The 17,012-nt window shown below is 32.6% G+C and overlaps 1 protein-coding gene across 3 annotated transcripts in view; it reads right to left on the bottom strand.

Moving 5' to 3' along the window:
* Window positions 1-5,080, bottom strand: part of LOC127702557 (uncharacterized) — a 168,793-nt gene extending 163,713 nt beyond the window's left edge. Inside the window, exon 1 of one of the 3 annotated variants that reach the window (XM_052206813.1) lies at window positions 4,956-5,080. The gene's annotated coding sequence lies outside the window, so the exon portion shown is untranslated. The remainder of the gene's footprint in view (window positions 1-4,955) is intronic. The other 2 variants (XM_052206814.1, XM_052206812.1) reach the window with 2 other exon arrangements.
* Between the last annotated feature and the right edge of the window lie 11,932 nt (window positions 5,081-17,012).

The raw sequence follows: 17,012 nt of genomic DNA, 5'->3' as shown, positions 1-17,012 counted from the left end.
TTAATATGTTTGTGCTTTTGATTTTGCCATTTAGATAGGGACTTTCCGTTCTGAATTTTCCTCGGAGTTCAGTATTTTTGTGATTTAAACTTTTTTTCCCCCAAGTAAAGTTGAACATTCCAAAACCTTTAACAACAAATCTCTACGTCCTCTTACATGAATCATATGAACAAGTATTTAGTATCTGAAGCCTGAAAATAAATTTTATAGTAATTCTGTTAGAAAGAAAAATCAAACATGATAGACATATAACAGCATAATGTAGTTCATCTCTAAAAAAATGAAATAGTTATGGTGATCAATAATTAGCCAATAGAATAGAATAGAATAGAATAGAATTACATACATTTGCTTATTGTTGAAGGCCGTACGGTGACCTATAGTTGTTAATTTCTGTGTCATTGGTCTCTTGTGAAAGTTGTCTCTTTGGCAATTAAACCACATCTTCTTATTTTTATATGACATGTATAAATACTGATTTTTTTTTCACAAACACCCCTTAACCTGTCCAGAATACATACTTCTCAGGTCAGGCTGTTTGACTGCCATTGATAAATAATTTCTCTCTTGAATTCTGAAATGCAACTACATTTGAACTCCTTATCTACCAATGTTGAGGTTAATTTTACATTTGAAAGGAAACTTCCAACATTCAAACTCCAACGTTACCTATTTTGTTAATTAATTGTTGCAGGAACCATTTTTTTTCTCAAAATCTACAAAAAAAAAATCTAGATGTGTCGGAACGACATGAATGGCGCCGTTCGCAAAAAAAAGCTTGGGTCAATTTTAGAAAATTTGAGAACAAAGGTCTGTATAACCTGATAACTGTAACTTTTGTGCAATTTTCAAACTCCACAGCTCATAATTCCAGCAAAAACCAATAGAGCGGAACCAAACGTTGATCCGATCTGAAACTTATCATACTTGACTCACATATTAAAAGACAGCTCAATATGTGAAGGCGTTTAGAGAAAAATTCGGTATAACTGTTATTTTCACAAAATGTTCCAAGTCCAAAGCCCGTTGTTTCGGCAAAAAAACAGCGGAGGTGAACCTAGACACTCGATCTATAACTCATTATAGTAGACTCACATACTAAAAATCATCTCAATATGTGAAGGTAACGAAAAAAAATCATTACAACTGTTATTTTCACAAAATACTCAAAGTCTAAAGCCCATAATTTCGGCAGAGCGGAACCAAACGTAAAGACGATTTGTAACTCATCATAGAAGACTCACATACTAAAAATCAGCTCAATATGTAAAAGTTTTAAGAAAAAAAGTCCGCAAAAAATGACGGAATGCCGGATATGGGTAAAACTATATGACCCCGACAACTTTATTGCGGGGACATACAAAGTTGTTTCATAATGGAATCTGTGAAAAAATGTTTGTATTGTTGCAAAGAAGTAAACAAATAAAATAAAGCAAATTCGACTTCAACAGAATTCTGAATTTTTTTAATAAAGTTGAAAAAGATAAAATAACAAAAATACCGAAATCCAAGGAAATTCAAATCGGAAAGTCCCTTATCAAACAGCAAAATCAAAAGCTAAAACACATCAAACGAATGGAAAACAACTGTCATATTCCTGACTTGGTACAGGCATTTCCTTATGTAGAAAATAGTGGACTAAACAATTGTTTTGATAAATTAGATAAGTCCTATGTTTGTACCTAGATACTGGACCGGATGCAATATTCTATACCAAAGAGGGCGGGGAGCGTTCAATGTAATCAAATTATGATCATGATGAATCGATTAATAATTCAGCCGTAAGCGGTTGCGCTAAGGAAGTTCTTCTTTAGCTTGGTTAATGTGCTGCTTTGAAACACAGTTTCAAAGTTCTAGTCCCGATGGAGACAATGTGATTTTGTAATATGAGTCATGATCTCTGGTTACACATATTTCTTGCCAATTAAGGGTCTAATAAACACAGAAAGATACCCAGCAATAACGAATATAACACGTCAAACTAGGAACATAAATTTATAATACGTTCCTCAAACAGTAGTCATCTTTTAACCCATGCAAGTTTTCAGCTGCAAATATTTTCTACAGTAAAGAGTATTTTGAGACAATCCCCCACATTTTTTTTTTCGTGATACTGATAACAGTTGGCTACCTAACATATTAAAATCTATGTTTTTATATGAAATGACTCTACCTTCAGCGTTTTCTTTTTGCCACTATGTCTGTTAGTCAGGTACATGTCCATATTCATCAAAAGTGTATGCTGCACAAAAATGGCGACTCTGTATTTTTTGTTGTCCGACTATGGCGCCAAATTAAAGGAAAAAATCTCGCGCCTGACAAAATTACCGTATTTCATCGAAATAATCAAAATTTCGCTTTGTCATTACAAACAATTATGCGTTAACCAAATTTATATTCTGACATCGTCCATTAATATAATTGCACACATTAATTTATTAAAGCGATCAATAAGAATTCACAACAGAGTAATTAATGGAGTGCATTGAAATCAGTGGTAAAGGGGTAAAACAAAAGTCCATAACTTTTTAAAAAGCCTAATGACCCTCATTTTATGTTCCCTAATAATGCTTATATTTTGACATATCCGTTTTAAAAAAAAATTCACCAAGAAAATTTTACGAAAAATCGGCTTAACTATTTTTCTCTTAAAGTACGACATGAAGGTGTTTTTTCTTCTGCACATATTTAAATTGACTAGGTGACAAATAGCTTGTATTCAAATTGTCGTAAAAAAAAACACGACGGATGAAAACTGTATCGTTTGCCCTTAAGTGCTAATTAACATTTATGAACAAAATATTCACAGCGAGAAAATCCAATAAATTAGTTCATCTTTGATAGACGACCGAAGAGTATACTCTACGGCGTTCATCTATAATGGACGACCGTAAATATATCATTTACGCTGTAGTCTGTTATTGTTTATTGATGTGGTTTCCGCGTTTCATACATATGAAACAATAAAAGAAACGAAAATATGAAAGACAGCATCAAACGACAACCATAGGGTTCTGACCTTGCATAAGCACATTGAGAATGTTGCAAGATTAAACATTATTCTGAGTGCTAAATCCTCTCCGAAAATGATACAGTAATTAATCAGCACAACATAAGACCTCTCGTTAAAATCACTTGGAAATGAATAGCGGAAGTAGGTCCATTTAAAAAAAATAAGTATAGTAAGACAGATTTAGGTTTGTTTTTATTTATCAAGAACAACATAAATGCTAGAACTGATAATATTCATAGAGTAGATAAGTTTAAAATTCTTTAAAACAAACTACGTAAGGTAACAGGTACGTTAAAGGATGATCTCATGGAACTTTATGAAATTTTACACAAAACTAGACCACGAGGGACTACATATGGACATCGACATTGCAAACGTTATATATTCAACTATTGTTTCGGAATAATAGCAAATACAGTATCTGGAAAATAGTAGTTAAAATGTGTAGAACACACGCAAATATTGTAAGAAAGTACAGCAATTGTGACTTATAATTAACATTTCTGTCCTACTTTCTTTAAACATTATCTGTTATTGCCCCAAAATTATCATATTTATTGATATAAAACGTGTAGGGGTCATATGGTTTATTTTCTGTTAAATATGAATAGTTAAATCTGCTGTACAGTCTAGAAAAGCGTCGAAAAGGCAATATCGTGAAGTCGTGGTTAAAAAATCTTATTAATCTACGTTGTTAGATATTACAGGAACACTTGAATGATTTACACAGGAAAAACGAATTCCTGTAAATCAATAAAAAGGAAATTGTAGGTGCAATAATTTATCAGTTTGAAAGAAAGTTCATAGGACATGTTTTTGAGATGAGGCAATTTACAGTCAAATTTTTCTACACTTTGTTTTCGATAGTTACGTGCATTCTATACGTTTGTATTTCTTTCTACAGAATATTCAACTTGCTGCATATACGAAAGCATAAACATTACTTTCTTCTTTTTTCCAATTGCTTGCAAAATATAAAAATCCGAGAGACTGCCCATTCACATACCCGTTACCTTAATTAAGAAACATAAGATGACATATTGTTTATATGGTCAAAGATAGTTCATTAGAGTCGGGTTTCTATTTACAAACTTATCAAATGAAACATATGTTAGTAATGTAGAGGTGCTTCAAAGGAATGATCTCTTATCACGTTTTTGATCGAAATATATATATATATATATAGAGATTTCTACTAAAAAATTATTGATTTTTGATAATGTTGGCATATTGATTTATCAACCACAGATATATAAAATGCACCGATGCCGACGGCCAAAAGTGGATTTCATACCTCTAGGGTTGATATATCATAATATAAAAAAACTCATCAAAAATACTAGGCTTGTAATTTTGTACTTTCCAAATATTTGCACACGTTATTTAACTATTCCTTGTTTTTATACTAACTACATTATTCACTTTGGTATTTACTTAATTTTATAAGTTGAAATATTCAATAAAATTTAAAAAATGAAGAAAAAAAAAACACAAAAAAAAAGAAGAAAGGAAAACAGGAATTAGCTTAACGTCAAGAAAGACTATTCACGTACACGTTAGCTGTTCCAAATCTGAAACTATCATCTCCTGATTTTTCTAGCGGTAAAAATAGTGTTACAAAAGATGAGTACATCAAACGAAAACAACACGTTATGACTTCTATGCGTTAGAAGCACTTTTCTGGGTTTAACTTCACCAGGAACGCTCGAAGCCGAATATTTGAAAGCCAAGGATGTATGAAAACCGAAACAGTTAAAGAGCAAAATGACATAAAGAACCTGAACAAAGAGCAATACAAAAATGATAAATTATCGAAAGTACTAAAAGAAATAAATTTTGTAATGTCTTGGAGATTCACAGTACAAATTTTGATTATGTTTTTCACCTAACTTTCCGTTTATAATAATAAACATAACATTATCTTTAAAAGATCATAACTTACCTTTATATTGTTTCTGATTATGCCGTGAAATTGAATTCCGAGTCTTGAATTTTATGCCTTGGAACGAGCGACGTCAGGGTTTTTAAGTTGCGTTTTATTATTATTTTTATCGTGTCAATTGTTTACAAAAATAGCATGTTTTCTTGATCCTGATTAATTTATGACTTATAATATCAATCTTTAACACTTTTCCACTCATTTTTGTTTAATTTCGTAATCTAATATACAATATATTACATAATACTTTGATTAATTGTTGTAATTAATATTCCTCTTATCAAAGGCCCCCCAGCATTCTGTGTACGTCTTAAACTGCATTTTATAAATTTCATGCGTCCGAAGCGGATTTACTTTCATCAGTAATATTAATATGCAATAAACGTGTGTATATTTATATATTTCTCATGTGTCAAATATTAAAAAGTAAGTGCATCCATTGAGTATATCAGTGGTGTCTATAGCTTTTACTTTATAAATGTCAATTGACATTGAAAATAAAGATGCAAATAAACGCAGGAAATTAAACTAATTTATTTATGTAAATAAATACCAATAATTTCTACAAATCAATAAACACAACACAAAAACGGATAGAATTCTTAAACTTTCGAAATATCAATCGCAATATACGAAACTGATTCGGAACATATTTGAAAATGTATTACTCGCCCATAGTGCTAATGTCGAAAATTGAAAATGAAAGAAAAGCAATTAGTAAAGGATGATCAAAAATAGCTACAAATTAAATTTGCATAAACATTTATCAATGTACCAAATAAGAAAGAAAGTTGTTATACAGTGCATTTCGTGATTTTCTGCAGGTAATTAATTGATGCATTTATTTATACATCTATTTATTAATTTATCCGCAGAGAAATAATTTTCTAAAATGATTGGGATGCGGGGTATGAACGCTTGATCACAAAGCTTCCAATTTATTTTTTTTAACCCTGATAATAATTATACAATGGTAAGCCACCAAACGTTCCTATTACAGTTTTGGTGTATCGTGCGTGTCATCAAATCTTATCTGCACACACTATAATGGTTTCACCATATACTAAACAGTTTAAAGCATGATCTTCCCGTTTCGAAAATGTGCTTTTGTGTTTCCTTGTTTCAAATTTGATATTAACTTTAGTAGGAATATCTTTTTATTAAGTGAACAAAAGGGTTGGAATATCGTTTTATTAAGTGACAAAAAGGGTTGTAGCCTTACATTAAAAAAAAAAAAACAACAAAAACAACAAAAAAAAAACAAAAAAAAAAACAGAAGATGCAAATAAATAGGGACTTATTATTTCAAATAAGTACAACTCCTTTTCGAGAATATAATATCATTTAGTCTGTCAATATTGATAAATATAATTTCTACTGGGCTAGGCAATCTAAACAGACAACCAGATTATTGTAAAAATAGGCTGAATATTCACACAGTATCACAACATCACTATTAAATACTAATAATGTTCTAAATTGTTCTTTATAAAATGATGAAATCGTAAATGAAAGTTAAGCTTATACATTATAAAAGAGAGACAAAAGATCCCAAAGGGACATTCAAACTCATAAGTCGAAAAATAAACTGACAACGCGAGGTGATAGAAGTGAATATAATTCGTTCAATTTTGTATAAATATTTTTTAGGAAACCTTCCAATTTATCCAGACGAGCATTTTAAAGCGTGTTGCAAGGAGTTGGTTCTAAAATGTCGTTATGTTTTGCCATTCGACAATTTCGATTAACAAAGACAGATGGTGTAAGTAGTGGTTTAACAGTTAAATGATGTACCTGTCAAAATTCCTAAATATTTTTTTTGTTTTTTGAGTGGGCATGGTTCATCCTTACACAAACAAAATGTCACAAACATCAATTTGCAATCATTTTATATTAACATTTTCCAGTACCATGATTTTCTGTCGCTTCAGCTAATTTTGTCTTTGCATGATGTATTTGTTAAAACTGGTCAATTAACGCTAAGATATGTTTACATCATAAAACCAGGTTTAATCCACCATTTTCTACATTAGGAAATGCCTATACCAAGTCAGGAATATGACAGTTGTTTTCCATTCGTTTAATGTGTTTGAGCTTTTGATTTTGTCATTTGATAAGGGACTTTCCGTTTTGAATTTTCCATGGAGTTCGGTGTATTTGTTATTTTACTTTTTAACACGTCTGTTCCGCCATAACGTTTAATAACAACATATTTAGCTCCTAAATTGACTTCATTGAAGTCGCCGACGTCGACAATGGTAAAGCACAAACTTAAGAATGTCGTTATTGCGCGACTTTCTCGACATACTGGGAGCCGCAAAAAGTGCAAACTATCACAAATTTCATATCAGTCTACTGTCCATATTTGAAAACAAATTAGAATAAAACGTCTCTTACGCCATGAATATACTCAATTGAATTAAACTAACTAAGTTCTTGTTCACATAAAAGAAATTTTGAATAAACCACAAAGTCTTTTTAAAATTGTTCATCTAAATTGGCTATCAACTTCCGTATCTTCTACTTGACCTTCACACTCGCTATTTGTTTAAGTCGAGTAATTCTGTGCGTTGTGTCTTCATACTACTTTAGACATTTGGAATCTTGGGTTTTTCAATGAGATTCTCTGTTCTTCTTCCCGTTACTATATAATTTGATGGTAATTCATCATGATTTTGTTTCCATGGCAACTTTGCTTAATATTTATCATTTCCGTTTCGTCCATTTCTTCTAGTTTGATACAGAAAAATGTTTCTAGATCGTGTTCCTCCGTTTTGTTCGAAGCATGATTGTTAGACATGTTGGTACATATCAACTAGTTTTCTTTTTTGTCCCTTATTGGACCGGAAAGTAAGTACCTTAATTTTGACTTAACGCCGATTGGGCCATTTACTCGTACTACGTAATCCTCGACTATATCCAAATAGTCGACTGTCTCGATCGATAATGAGATTTCAAACGACTCTTCCTGTATTAATGAATATGCTAGCTGAATTCCCCGTAATTGTTCAGTCTGATATTGTGGCGAATATAGTTCTGTAAAGGTATGGCACTCATAAGTATGATACGAAAACTTATAGGTATTCTATTTTCCGCATCTGTTTCTATGTAAACTGTTGATTTTTCTTTGTCTTGTACGTTCTTATCTCAACTTCCAAATGACGCTACTTGTAAAACTTCATTTCCCTCTTTACATAAATTTAGTTTTCTAGCTAAATCCTCTGTTACAAATGATCTCTATGCTCCCTCATAAAAATGTACAAGTGTATATAGTTTAAAGAAATGCAGTGTCCTCCTCCTTCCTATTTGTGTCATTTACAAGATGTACAGATTTCTGATTGAAAGCAGAAGAATTTTGAAAATGTCCATCGCTACAATTAACATTCATATTCTGTGGCCTGTCATTTGTATTTTGCACGTTTGGCAATTCCTCTCATTATCACGATTATTACTGTTGTTAAATGGGTGTCCATTGCACAGACGTATTTGGTGTCTTTTGTTTCAATTACGACATGTGTGCCAAGGCAGTTGAAACATAGTTTCTCGCATTTTACATATACATGCGTGTATATGTATATGTAAAATACATATACATGCGTGTTTCTTGATCAGACACGTTCTTGAGTGTACATCGTGGCAGAATGCACAAAGTTTAGTTTTCAAAATTTGGGTGCATATTTCTAGCATACAGCGCTTGATTTGGAGGTTTGAGGATTTTGTACCGGTAAAAAAAGACGACGTATGTTATGTGAAGTTTCAATATGTTGTCATGCGTCAATTATGTTTATTTCATGGAATATACTCATCCGGGGGTCTTGTAATAACCAGCTTTCAGTTCCATGTTCACGGACAAGGAGTTGTTATATTTCTCCTGGTACTTTGTTAAAAAAAAATTGTACAAGTAATAATCCAGAAGAATCTTGTGATTGGACCAAATATTCTAGCACTCTTATGCAAGTTTCTATTTTATCGTAAAATTTTCACAAGCTGACAAGATGATTTCTTGGGGATGGAATTTTATATAACGCTTGCACGTACGCCTGTGTGATTTTGTGTGTTTGTCCAAATCTCTGCTTTAACAAATAAATAGCGTCTTGGTAGTTTGCGTTAGTAATTGCAAAACCAACTTTCGTTTGTAATGCCTCATTACGTAGTTGTGCTTTGAGGTAATTAAATGTCTGGACATCTGTCATGAGGGGTTAACATGTATGGAACATTCATGCGGATCCGTGATGTATGAAGTTTGAGTTTGGGTACACGATGACTTGACTACTAGAGGATGTTTGCTCGCTTTCCTGAGTACTGACTATGTTGCAGGCTTGTGTGAACGGAATTTTCGGACTATGTGCACAGAAATGTCATCATTCACCACAAAAGCTTACCAAACCTTTAAACAGACTGGTTTAGAAGAGATAAAGTTACGATATTGTTGTCAAGTTATTAAAGATGGTATTTTTGATGGAATTAATATTGATACATTGATAGGGTCTTTGCACCGGAAATAAACACGTTTATTCTCAAACCAGTTGTTGTCATGATACGTGTTATGTTCTTCTCATATAATTTATGACGGCATGATACTAAACCTAACGAGAGGGACTGTTATTTATTTTCACATGATGAAGACATAATCTTTCGATCAGTTTAATTCAGGTTGGGAGCTGGTATGTCAGTAACTGTTAGTAGTCCTTTGTTAATTCATGTTTATCATTGTCATTTTGCTTAGATTCTTCTGTTACCTATTATAATATGGAAGAGTTGTGTTCTCTATGAGACATTCCTGTTTCAATTTCCAATTATATGTATTTTCTGTGAGGTTTGTTGTGACGAACGGTTGATGTTCAACGTTTATTATTTGCAATGACGTTTCACTCTGACGTGTCTGTGATGTGATTTGAGCATTTTGAATGAAGTTGCGTATGTGTCTGTTTTGTGTTTCAAGTAATACAGTACTCATCTTAATTTATTATTTCATTTTATATCTTCCGTTGTCGTTAGATTGAGTATCTGTTCATTCAAGTTGTTCAATATGTTTTGCTTCTGAAAAAGGTTATCAATCGTTGCCGTAAATTCTTCGGTATTGAAATGTGTATTCCACATAGCTTCTTCTATCTTTCGAAATAGTTTGGTAATAGCACTTCTGTTCCCCGATCCTATCAATTTGAGCTTGATTAAATCCATTTGTTACGGCACCATAAATGAAGAGGTTTAAACTGTGCCAATTTCCGCTAAGATATGCCAACACGTCTATTTAGTCATAATTTTATAAGCGCCACTGAATCATGTGATTTCTCGATTGATTTGTTTCACATTTTGTTGTGTCGGAACTTAAAAAAATTACCATTGTTTTTGATGGTTGTTAAAGGCCAAACGGTGCTCTACAAGTTGCTTAAATTCACGTTATGTTGTTTTAGTGGATAGTTGCATCATTGGAATATATACCACATCTTCTTATCTTTATATTTTCATCTTCGGTAATTTTTTATCAATCGAAAGAAATTTGTCTCCATGGCTAAGTTAGGTGTTATCAGCAAAACTCCTTTCTGAAGTTCAAAGTAGCATTTCTACATGAAATTCCAAACGAAAACCTTATTATTTAATCTGTAATCCTTGTCGTCGTTTTATACACGTATTTTTAATAACTCTGTAGACCTAAATTATCTGAAAATTTTTTTTTTGTTTGTTCATCTGTCAAAAACTGTCTTGTATATTTCTGATATACAAGCAGGAATTTCAGAACTGAACCATGGCGAACATGTACCAAACCATGACATTACTTAACCAAACCATGGCACTAAATTTTCCTAAATATCAAATTATTTGCCACTGCTGCCATTGTTATCAGAATATTTGAAAGCAAGTGTTAGTCATAACAAATAATGTATTGTTACCCGCATAAAAAGAACGTTTGTTTATGTGTGAAAAATAATAATGTTAAAAACTGGCGTACGCAAGCGTTGTATAAGAGATGCGAAAGATACCAGGGGAACATTCAAACCCACAAGTCAAAAACAAACCGACAAAGCCATAGCCAAAAAAGAAAAAGACAAACAGACAAATATTAGTACACACAACAAAACACAACATAGAAAACTAAAGACTGAGCAACACTAACCGCACCAAAAACTGGGTTTGATCTCAGGTGCTCCGGAAGGTTTAGCAGATCCTGCTCCTTGTGTGGCATCCGTTGTGTTGCTCTTGTTAGTACACACCCGGTTATAAGTCTAATTCGGTAGGTCACATTCGGGAAAAAGAATACGGATTGTAGTTACGACATTAGCAACATATCCTCTATCATCTGTTAAACGGGTATTCCATAACAGTCGTCCATAAAACTTACAAAGGGATGATTTCAACTTCACAACTTGGAACTCTTGGTTTAATAGCTTCATTGTGAGCAGAAACCCTCAATCACGGAATCATGATAGGAAATACAAGCCCTGGAATATCGTATCAACTGGGAGATATATACTCTGTATGCAGGCGCTGCTGGAATGTTGCTACATAGAAATGGAAGTTCACAATTGGGAAGCTGAAATCATCTCTTTTGTCGTAAAGTTTTGTTTTTAACGACCCTCGTTGTCAATTTATAGATGTAACTCAAGATATGAGGCAGACTTAACTGTATCTGTTGTATAATAAAGGCAACAGTAGCATACACAGTTCAATAGTCATAAATCGATTGAGCGAAAACAAATCCGGGTCATAACCAAAACCGAGGGAAACACATCAAATATAAGAGAAAAACAACGGAACAACAGAAACACTGAACTGCAACAAAAACAAACGTCAACATACATAGAAACGGACTATTTGATAACAACTGCCACATTCCTTACTTGGTACAGGACATTTTAGGAAAAAATGGTGAGTTGAATCTGGTTTTATGGCTAGCAAAACCATCCGCTTATATGGTAATGTTGAAAATACTGCGAAAATGACAACATCACGGTAACCTTCATCTCAAGTTTGGTGGGATAGATGCGTTCAACATTGTCAACAAACTTTGAATTATTTAGTGACAGAACATCATCTATATAGCGGAAAGTAAAGTTAAAGGATACTGCTTACTTCTTTTCTTTCTTCCTAAGAAGTTCCTGTATGATGTCAGCCCCATATGAATAAAAGAACAAGTCAGCAAGAAGAGGGCACAGTTTGTCTCCATAGGAATGCAGGTAGTTTGCTGAAAAACACGTCCTACAAACGTAACAAATATGTTGTCAATCAAGAAATCAAGCATCTTGATAGTGTCAGTTTTAGAGAATTGTTTGTTTGAATCAGAGTGATTTTTTACAAAATAGGATTTATCCCTCCCTAAGACAAGATACTAGTATCTATATTGGCCATTCTTTTTTTGAAACAAAGCAGGACCAACTCTTTCAATTTGTCTTTTAGTTTGGAATGAGGAATACTTGTGTAAAGTGTAGAAAAGTCATATGTTTTAATACTATTGCAAGATAAAAGAGTCTTAGATTGTATGTACTCTAAAAGTTCTTTGGTATTTTTTAGTATCCACATCTGATTTCATCTGAAAGGACACTTATGTAGTTTAGGTATCCAATACAGTGATGAAAGATCTAGTTCCTCATCTTTGGTTGAAATTCCGAAGGAATATAGAACATACCTATGATTATCCAGGACTCTTTAGTAAGTGTCGTGGGGGTATATGTTGAGTTTCTAAGTGAATTGTCAATACCTATTTCAATCATCAAGCAGTTTATGAAATGTGATTTACACACAAAACGATGTTGTTTGGGGCTTAATCTGCGGGGACAACAACATATTTGTCATAGAGGTAGGACAAGAGTTTTGTAATTTTTGGGTCTTTAAAGATTGATGTAGCATGGGTATTAATAGACCCATTCAGTTTCTTAATTCTGATTTGTATCAACGACCTTACAGCCTTAATCCATTCGGAAAAAGTATATATGTCTTCTTTCTCGCGTTTAACCCATTGCCTGGCATATTCCTTGACTAAATCCATCAGTATTTTGAAGTTTCCAATTGATGGATTTAAGCTCAGCTCATATTATTACCTAATACAAAATTGCGTTTACAAACAAATTAGCTATATAAAAATTATTAACCAGGAGAAACATAACTTCACAATTTCTTTTAGGACAAAATACAATGTTTGTATTTTGTCCTGTTTGTCATTCAGAAACACAGAACCAAATCATATCCAAATGGACCAAACTATGCCAAAAGCACTTTACTAAATAAACTAGATATGGCGACGTTAATATCCGTGTAAAATGATTATTTCATTTAAATGTTGATTTGCCTCTAACTTATCTGCCAGGTGTTCATTATATACGTCGTCGAAGTATAAAACTAACTTGTCTTCTTCAATTTTCAATTACGTTGACAATTCCCGGATCTGTACTAGGAACCCCTGATGAATATGACAGGGAAATCTAAATAAATTAGCCTGTTATACAGATTCACTTCCTTCATATATATATATGACACAATTATATATTAATTCAAGGCAAATGAATATATATATATATAGGTGATAGAGAATTTTGTAACGTTAATTTCTGTTACATCGGAAACCTCGACCGGTAAGGTAAGTCTGCATGTTTATTAAAAATGGGTGCATATATTGACAACAAATTCTTTGCAAACAAAATAAGCACATACACCAACATGTGAGTTTTTCAATAAAAGTTATAAAACATGACACCGAACTTAAGACTGAGTAAAACAAACCCCAACACATAGTTGCGTGGTTTCATTTATTCTGAAAGGGTAATAAGATTTGTTATAAGTCATCATAACGGATATTGTCAATTTGTTACTTATAGAACTTTCTACCCTTCAATGACGATTTTACCGAATTTTTGCGTTTTTGCCATTCATATTTATTACTATGTAAATTCGCATTTCAATTTTGTAGAATTGGGTCGATACTGCTGCAGGTGGACAATTGTTTATTAAAGATAACCATTAGCCTTGTAGTCAAATATGGCTCATGACAAACATTTTGTTAATTATCAATTGATAGATTAAGATTATTAAAAAACTAGGCTTCCAATTCCCCTCTGCAAATTTGAATTTAAACTTTTTCTATTATTCCATTAGGTGCTTATTGGTCATGTATCCTATCACGTATTTAAACAACATTGGGTTTACCATTTTTGGTCTTGGTCTGTCCTAAAAGAAGGTCATTCAAGATAGTTGCTTTGAACGCATCAAATATTGAATGTGTTATTCCTATTTTCTGCTAATGGACTGTTATTCCTCAAGAATATCATTTGCAAATTAATCAGTGCTTTAGTTTTGACATGATTAACGACAGATACTTCCATTGATCAATGTAGAAATTATTTGGAAACTAGGGTTCCAAACCATCCCGAGCAAAGTTGACATTAGTTGATTTATGATTTTCTTCCTGTGTCCATTTTCGTCATGTAGCTCCACAAGTATTTACATATCCTTGGCTCCGAACACACTCACATTTATGAAATATTATCTAATTTAATAGTCAGTGAAAAAATACAACAGCAAAAAAGAAAAATCACCTAGATTATATCTACAAATAATTCAATATTACCGAAATCGTCAATGGAAGCATTATAGCAGGTATTGCCCTAAATAATGTTTTTTACCTCAATTTTATATTTTTGGCTATCATCTGCAAATTAATAAAGAGGAACAGGGAAAATCTAAAACAATATTCAAAATAAAATCTACAAATAAATCATATAAGGAATATTGTCGATCAACACATTACAAAAGAGAGGCGAAAGATACCAGAGGGACATTCAAACTCATAACTCCTATAAGAGTTTTCGTTCTACAAATACAATTTTTGTCCATTTTTTGAGGATTGGACATTTAAAGAAAACTATATCTAACAGAAAGGAAAATCAGAATTGATCAGCTAGATTAGATTTGAATATTATCAATCATTATTGATTACATTGAAGGTATGAATACATATAACAAGGGCATAGTTTTGCAAGGTTAGAGATTCTGGTTTGTAGACACCTCTTGTTTGTCGTCCTGTTTCTCAAGATTCTACCAACATATTTTGAATATTCTGACAAAGTCCTAATGCTTTAATTTTATTCATCAATAAATATTGTCTACGCGATAGGCTTTTCAAAACCTTTTTTTTAGTTGCTTTCTTGCTGCGTTGGGTGTGACTGAGAACCAAGCTCGCTGAAGAAATCGGAGTGCATTAAAGACATTTAACTCTGTGTTACTCTCGGCACACGCAATCTGTTTCATCAGGAGTCTTTTGTGGAAGTGAATTTTTAGATTCCGAATGATACCTCGGACATAGAGATGTGTCTTAATGGTTGTATTAGGTTGCAAGAAAACCAGCTTAATAATTTTCAAACCTTTAACGTGCGAATGTGCAGGGCAGTTGTCAACTATCATTGGTTATTTCCGTTGCTGCCGTAAAAAATTCTTGTCAAATTTCTTTTACCAGATAGCAAAAACTTCTGCTGTCATCCATCCTTTTTTCCTCATACTGTATGGGAAGCGTTGTTACATACTTTAAGAACCTTGGGTTTACTGATTTGCCAATAACTAGCATTTGGACTTTCTCGGAACCAGAAATGTTTGTACAGACCCTATCTTTACTTCTTTACCACCTCTACATTCTACACCTTTGACCACTTCAAGTTTTAAATTCCGGGATTGTATAGTCTTTGGGCAAATTCCACTGCTTTTGTTGTTAGCATTGGACATGAGGTATACAGATTTTTATCCCTAACACTGGTTTCCCATTTCAATAAGGCGTGTTAAACATTTTTCATAAGTTGCGGTTCTCATTTTCATTTTTTAGGGACAAAACTACTTTGTTTATTAGCTTCTTTAATTCTATAAGCATTTTATTCAAATGGATAATGTGATTGTAGGAATACCAACACTGCGTTCAATTTCTGACTTGGGTTTTGAGGCCCTTTCGATTTCTAGTATGGCTTGGTATTGATCTTCAATGATTTGACATTTAGTTTTCTCTTAGCAGATCTAGATAACCCCACTGAAGACCCGGTGCCTTCACTAGATTGTTCAGCTAACATCACAAACTGTTAGAATGAACGCTTATGGTCATGCAACCCCTTTTACAACACTGTAAGAATATCTTTACAACTAGTTTTTTAGGAATGTAAACAGTTTTCATAGATTAAAAAGACCGACTCATAATTATTGTAAATTTCTCATAACTATTTTGATCCGTTTGGTTATTGCAATTAATAAATTATAATTCTAATAGTTCAATTTAGTCTCGGATTGGATCAGTTAGATTCGATTCGATTTTATATCAGGTGAAATATGTTAAAAAAAACTAAAATTCCGCTTAGACGATTGTAACGGGTCTTTATTCTGTGTGACTTGTCATTATTTTGGATCTATGAATGCGGGATCGTAATCCATGTTGCCCGTTAACATAGGGAACTAGCTTATGTAAAGTTTCTCCGTAAGCTCACTAAGAACTGTCTATAAACGAAGTCCGTTTAATGTTCACATGTTTAATCATATATATTATCTTCATATAACAGTACATGTATAATAAATATTCACAAATATAATTTCCAATTAACGTTCGTACATACAACTTGGTACTTCAAGCTACTACTGACCAATATATTATTTATCACAAGATCGTGCTATAAACATCTGTTCTTAATTTAGATTAATCATTGCTTTATGGTCTTAGAGTATTTTGATAAACTTATAAATGTTATTGCTGTGCAACTCATGTACCGTATAAACTGTCACATTTATCAAGATGAAAGTTCATTAAAGTGATTAAATATTGACCATCAACTCTTCGATGTAATTGACAACGTCACACGATCAAGAAAGGGGTTAATAACCGGTCTCCATAAACCTGTTATTTTAACTGTTATATAAACAAGCTTGTTTACACAGCTTTAATCACTTATAAAAATGGTCAGGTTAAACCAGAAATACATCCGAATTGAATTTTATTTTAAAGCTTTCACTTTATGAAATTTCTTACTTTCGAACTTCGAGACATAGGGATTAATTTACATTAATTTTACATCGACAGCACTTTAGAATTAATTCGACTGA

Source organism: Mytilus californianus, unplaced genomic scaffold (assembly GCF_021869535.1).
Source record: "Mytilus californianus isolate M0D057914Y unplaced genomic scaffold, xbMytCali1.0.p SCAF_5, whole genome shotgun sequence".
NCBI classification, from domain to species: domain Eukaryota; kingdom Metazoa; phylum Mollusca; class Bivalvia; order Mytilida; family Mytilidae; genus Mytilus; species Mytilus californianus.
Note: the sequence above shows the minus strand (reverse complement) of the source record. Positions and strands in the feature narration are given on the sequence as shown.